The sequence below is a fragment of the Nannospalax galili genome, unplaced genomic scaffold (assembly GCF_000622305.1).
Source record: "Nannospalax galili isolate Female #2095 unplaced genomic scaffold, S.galili_v1.0 scaffold426, whole genome shotgun sequence".
In the NCBI taxonomy this organism is placed as follows: domain Eukaryota; kingdom Metazoa; phylum Chordata; class Mammalia; order Rodentia; family Spalacidae; genus Nannospalax; species Nannospalax galili.
Genome location: NW_008354494.1, coordinates 232,528 through 239,656, shown reverse-complemented (window position 1 = coordinate 239,656; position 7,129 = coordinate 232,528).

Sequence of the window (7,129 nt, the reverse complement as noted above, 5' to 3'; positions counted from 1 at the left end):
TATTGATTCTCTTTCAATATTTTAATAGTAGAAATTTTTAACTTTCTTAGTAAGTTGGTTCTTTCAACAATTTCATATTTTCACATGCTATGTTCTGATCATTGCTTCTCTATATTCTCATTATTAACTCAAAGTCCTGATAGGCCGCCATCTTCTTTTAATATTAAATATGAAAGGGGAGTGGAAGCCAAGACCCCTGGGAATCTAACACTGTTGACTAAGTCCTTATGTTTCACTTTGGACACTATTTATTGATATAGAATGCTTAGTGACTACTCTTTTTATTAAAAGAGTGATAAATTCTTTACCTTGATTGGTGAGAATCCTAGCTATTTGACAACCTTAATTTCCTTTTTGATGCTTGTAGACTGAAGATATTTCGGTTCATGAAGGAGAACAAGATGGTATTTTCTTCAGCAGAGCTTAATTGGGTTGTTTTGCTAAGTTGGTAGAGTATGACAGAAGTTCGTCCAATGTCAGATGTCAGGAAAGCTCTAGTCCTTCTGATCTGCCAATGTTCTCTGGATATTACAGTGAATACAGCAGCAAGCTTTCAGTTTTGAGTAGTTTCTTATGAAGCAAGAAGATAGTTTCTCTGCCCTCACATCTGAGAAGAATAGTAGAAACTGCTTCTACTTGATCTATTTCATGGAAGGAGCCCCACTAGCTTTGTGTCTGTTTTCGCGCCTGGATATTCAGGTTTCTTTATTCCTGCTGTCATCTGTGAAGTGAATCAAAGCTGTGTGGAACAAGTAGAAATTTGAGATTTCCAAGGAGTCTTGTTGTGCCCCACCCTAATGCCCCAGGGACATGACATAAGCCAGGATTTATCTAAGAGCAACTACTCTGTATTTTGATTCCATGACCTCCTCTCTTCTTACTCCTATGCACATCTTCGGAGGGACTTATCTCCCAGATAAAATGGCCTCCCTTGGAATGTTGGCCTAGGAAATGGTAAATTAATGAATCCTCTTGGATGTGTTTGTTATGATGCTTTTCCTGAGTTCTTCAGTAACTTAATGAGCTCTGTGGCATCTAAGTCTTTTCAATCTGGAATACAGCATTTGACTTTCTTAGCCTCCAAGTTGCTGAGATTGTAGGCATATACTTCCTGGATTTAAAAGATGTTCATTTAACCCTAAAGTTGACATTTTAGACCTACTTTAAAATGTAGCCTCTGACCCAAGAGAACAGGGTGCTCTCACTAGCTTTTCTGGAATGTTCCTTACCATATCAAAGGTCCTATTTTGCTGGACTATTTCTGATTTATATAATTGCTCTCTGTGGAGTCTATAGATCTAAAACCTGCTGTTTCTTGACCCTGGCAACTCAGTACAGCTTATTTTGTGTGTGTGTGTGTGTGTGTGTGTGTGTGTGTGTGTGTGCTCTGGAGTTCATGCTACTACTGTCTACCATCAGAGATAGTTGGAAAAAGAGATCAATTTTCCAAGTATCAGAAAGGAAATTAAATATAATCCACATGGTACTACATTGTAAAGGATCATTATTAAAATAAATTATGTTCCCAGAGGGAAAAGATGGGTCACCCACTGTCTGATGATAGATGACCTTGGACTCTCAATGACCAAAATAAGACAGTGAAGACATGTCTTTTAAAATGCTGAGAAAATAAAACCACACATTGACTCTCTGTATACAGCTAAACTGCATCATCGAATGAAAACAAATTAAAAGGAAAAAGATTTTTCCTCCAAATATCTCAATAAAATTATTTCATGAAGAAGATATTCAGTGCCTAAATGGATATATAACAGCCACAGAATTATTATCAGATAAAAATCCTGCTCGGCAAGAAAACTGACAATTTTTATTGCTGAAATATATTAGTATTCAGAACTGTAAATGTGCAAAACATGGCAAAAATGATCGTAGAGTAAGGTGAGTTCGTTGTGCATTCTCGGCAAAGGCATACAGGCAGAATAAGAAAAGCTTTACTCTCATTAATTTAAATGACCATGTCTATTTTTCATTTTTAAAGAGGTACTATTTAAACACAATGTAAGGACTGTTTTTAGTACATAGCTCTGAAAGTTTAAAGAAACCAAAAAAATATCATGGAATAAATGGCAAAGATAAAACTAAGCATAGAAATTTTTACAAAATTCTCTAGTCCCATTTATAATAATGGTGTCCACAGAACCACTACACTGATTGTCTCATCTATTTACTTTTGGTAGTTGTAGTGGCTCATTAAAAAAATGATTAACACAGCAGGGCATGGTGGCGCATGCCTGTAGTCCCAGCATTTGGGAGGAAGAGGTAGGCAGATCTCTGTGCGTTCAAGGCCAGCCTGGTCTACATCATGACTTCCAGAACAGCTGGGGATACATGAAGACCCTGCTTCAAAAAAACCAAAAAAAAAAAAAAATGACTAACACTTAGAGTCATTTAAAGCAAGCATGGGCATGACTGTCCTGAACTGAAGTGTTTAATTTCCTTCAGAACTGTGTCCTTTGAACAAAAGCACACTTTATTTATTGAATGGAAAACTCAAATTGGAAAAGAATGAGGAAATTTTATTAAAGGAATTTTAGTCAACGTGCTTAATCAGCAAAACATTTTATTTTCCTTTTCTGACTCTTATTGGCCCAGAATAGTACACAAAAACATATACCACAGTTATCAACATAAGGCCACATCACACAGACACACACACAGACACACACACACAATTCTGGGTCAGGGGCAAAGAAGTATCACGAGGGAGAAATAGGAAACGGTTTAAGATTAAAGCTATATATTTAACATAGCTTTAAAAGTTGATTACATAAGGAGCTCATGGATTAATAAGATTTTTTAAATTGTTTTTATAAATGCCAGCTAAATTTAAATAAGCTGATTATGTATTAGGAATGCAGATAGTGTTAAATGATCTTAAAGTATATGATTCACTTGGCTACAAGATTAGGTAAAATTCCCCTTTTTAGCAGGAGGCAATTCCATGAAATTTATAAACACAGTTACTTACTCTAATATATGGCACTGACAAATTTAGTACAGAATTTAAAAGTTCCTAGAATTAAAGAAAATGAGAATAAAATATATGAAAATCTATTTCACAAAATGAAAGCAGTCCTAAGAGGAAAGTTTATAGTGTTAAATTAATCACTTAATGATTAACTTAAAAGCTTTGTCTGAAGGACAAACCAAACCCCAAACACCAGAAGGAAGTAGATAATAAAAACCTGGCTGAATTAATAAAGTAGAAACAAAATCAAGTTCAAAGAATCAATAAAGGAGAAATCAGGTCATTTTATAAGACATTGAAAAACTCTTATATATTGAACTTAGAGAGAGAAGCTCTAAATTAATTAAATCAGAAATAAAAGGGAGCTATTATAACAGATATAAATAAAATTCAGAAATGTTAAAAACATCAGTTCCAATAAATTAGAATGGAACCAGATGAATCCAACACACTAAAGTGATTCAAGAAAAATAATAATTTAAATAGGCCAATAAACAGCAAAAAACTGGAAGCGATTTGATTTAATGAGGTCCCATTTGTCAACTTCTGACATTAATTCCTGAGTGATTAAAGTCCAATTGAGAAAGTCCTTTCATGCACTAATGTCTTGTAAGGTACTTACTTTTCCTAGTAACAGTTTTAGTGTTTCAGGTTTCACATTGAGGTCTTTGATCCATTTGGAGTTGGTTTTTGTTCAAAATCATGGATATTGGACTAATTTCATTCTTCTATACGTGGAGATCCAGTTTCCCTACGACTGTTTTTTGAAGATTCCATTTTTCCTTCAGTGTGTATTCTTGACAACTTTGTCAAATATCAGGTGGCTAAAACTGTGTCCCTTTATGTTTGAATCTTCTATTTTTGCTCCGTTAATCTACATGTCTATTTATGTGATGTGTACGACTAAAATTCTGTTATATAGTTGAAAATCCAGCATGGCAATCTCTCAAGCATTGCTCTTTGTGCTCAGGATTGCTTTGGCTTTCCCAGATCTTTTGTGACTCCATATAAATTTTAGGATTATTTTTTCTTTCTGAGAAGAATGTCAAGGAGATTTTGATCAGAATATCAATGAATCTATAAATTGCTTTAGGCAGAATGGTCATTTTCACAGTATTAATTCTACCAATATATGACCATAGGAACTCTTTCCTTCTCTATGTGTTTTCCTCAATCTCTCTCTTCAAAGATTCAATGTTTTCATTGTATAGAAATGTAATGTTTTTGTTTAGGTTTATATCTAGATACATTTTGAAGGTATTGTGAATAGGAGTGATTCTGTGATCTCTTTCTCTGGTTGCTATTGGAACAGAGAAAAGTTAGAGCGTTTGATTTTGTATCCTGCTACTTTGCTAAAAGTGTTTATCATTTCTTCAAGTTTTCTTTTTCAATATTTAGATCTGTTATGTATAATATATCATATGCAAATATGGATAATTTGATCTCCTCTTTTCCAATTAGGACCTCATTAAACAAAAAAAAAAAAGATTTGTACAGCAAAGTAAACAATCAGTTGAGTGGAAGAAGCCCACAGAGTGAGAGAAAATCTTTATTGGCTATACATGTGACAAAGGATTAATATACAGAATATATAATGAACTCAAAAAATGAAGAATATTTGATGAGTGGTGAATGGTATACTTATCTGTAAATATAAAGAGCCGTATTTAGCATACAGTAAGAAATTACCTTAGTCTAGGGATATGACAGAGATAGGGTTTTCTCAAGGATCTGTGACCTCTTCAGCCATAAGTATTTGGCAATATTTACATTGCTACACATGTATTTCCTCATATTGAGAGGGCTTTACATCCAATTAGGTAGCTGTTGATTTTCCCAAAGACATAAATGGCACCACTGGACTGCTAAGATTTGTTGTGTCAGACATTGTTGTGGTTATGAGCTTTTAAAGCTGGGGTTGGATGATTGGTTGCTTTTCTCCTTTATCAGCTTATATAGTGTTCTCCAGAACGATAAGAGCTAGTCTTCAGGGAAGAGGTTTTCAGGAGCTCCATAGCTCCACATACTGTGTCCAAAGTATGTACTGTCTTCAGCATTCGGGTCTTACCTTCAAGTACTGGAAGGTAAACATGTACTATGACAATACCTTGTGTTATTTTGGGAGTCTCTTGAAACACTCTGACCAGCAATGCAGAGGGAGATGTTTCCTGTCTGGAACTGTGTTTCTTGTTGTATAGCCTTCATGCACTCATGTTTAGACATTGTATGTGAATTTTTCAGCACATTTTTGAGCTAATACATTTACCTCTGGTTTTTCACACCAAATAAGTTTTATTTAACTCTCCTCTGTCTCCTCCTATCTAACCTCCCTCCTTCCACTCCAGTTAAAGTATCTCCATTTTTCTCTTGAAAACACCTGACTTCTATTATCCCCCTCACTTGAGTTCCTTTTTCCCTTTTACTCCTTTGGTTCCTTGTATATCCTTCCCTTGAACCTTCCCAGTTAAATACCCCATTTTTTTCCATCCCTCTTGGTAACCTCTGTTTCCTACTGTACCCCCTCTCAGACTCCTTTTTTCCTTTACTTCTGTGGTTCCTTTCCATTTTTCTAACTCTTATGGTTACATCACAATACATATAAAAGAATTTGGTGCTAAGATTCATACATTGACAGAGAACTTGCATCACATTTTTCTCATTTTGTATTGTTTCACTTAATATAACAGCTTCTAATTCCATCTCTTTACCTGAAAATTTCATGATTTCACCATTCTTCAATGCTGAGTAGAAATCTACTGTGTACATTTATCACATTGTCCTTACACAATTGTCCACTGAGGGGTATCTAGGTTGTTTCCATTCCTAGCTACTGTGAAAAGAGCAGCAACAGAAAAAAGGATGTACAAGCATCTCTACAGTAGGATGAGTACTTTGGGTATAAGCCAAGGAGTAGAAAAAACAGATATGTTAAGTGCATTTTTAGTTTCGGTGGGGTTTTTCCACACTGCTCTCCTAGTTGCTGGGGGACTTTACAATTCCACCAGCAGTGAATGAACATTCCAATTTCTCCACATCCTCCTCATAATTTGGTATTATTTGTTCTCTTGATCTTTTTTTTTTAAATCTATTATTTTTATTCTGTGTGTATGCGTGTATTGCCTGCATGTAGGTAAGTGCACCTGTGTCGTGCAATGCCTGCGGAGGTTGAAGGGGCTGTTGGATCCCCTGGAACTGGAGTTAAGGACAGTTGTTATCTGCCATGTGGGTGCTGGGATTTGAACCTGGGTCTTCTGTAAGAACAGGCAGTGTTCTTAACCGCTGAGCCATCTCTCCAGCCCTTGTTCTCTTGATCTTATTCAGTCTGACTGGGGTAAGACAAAAATATGAAGTGGTGCTCTCCTGGCCCGCTCTCCCGCCCTCAGACCTCTCTTGGGGTGAGTCTACCGTGCAGCCCTCCGCGCCTTGACTCCGCCAGCCGCGCTCACCCTTCCATCTCCCCCGCTGTTCTCTACTCCTAGCTTGGGCCCTGTGCCATTCCTAGTCTTGGGGACCCAGACACCTGGGGAGCCAGTGCTGACTCCTGATGCTGTTCACCCTAACTGGCTTGGTGCCTTCCTTGGGCCCCAGGAGCACTGCCTCCCGCCCGGCCCCACCCTCACCTCTCTCTGCTTCACTGGACCTGCACCACCGGCTAACTCTCCTGGCCTTCTACTCTATCTTCAGGCCTCTTGGGTTGGGTCCATCGCGGAGCCCTCCGCGCATTGACTCCCCCGGCCTCATTCTCCCTTCCATCTCCGCTGCTGTTCTCTACTCCTGGCTTGGGACCTGCGCCATTCCTGGTCTTGGGTCCCCAGACACCTGGGGAACTGGTGCTGCTTCCTGATCTTTTTTGCCCAGGCCAGCTTGGTGCCTTCCTTGGGCCCCAGGAGTACTGCCTCCCGACCCGGCCCCGCCCTCACCTCTCTCTACTTCCCTGGTCCTACAACACCTGCCAGCCTCTTTCTGGGGCTGACAGCCTCTTTCTGGGGCTCCGAGGCTTACCTTGCCTCTCCCTGATCCTTTGCATCCAGTACAACCCAGCTACTCAATCAACTCCCTGGGAAATCTTGGGGCTTCTTTCCACCCCATCAGCCTTTGCATCCCTGCATTGCACGGCCACGGCCAGGGTCTCAGGTCAGT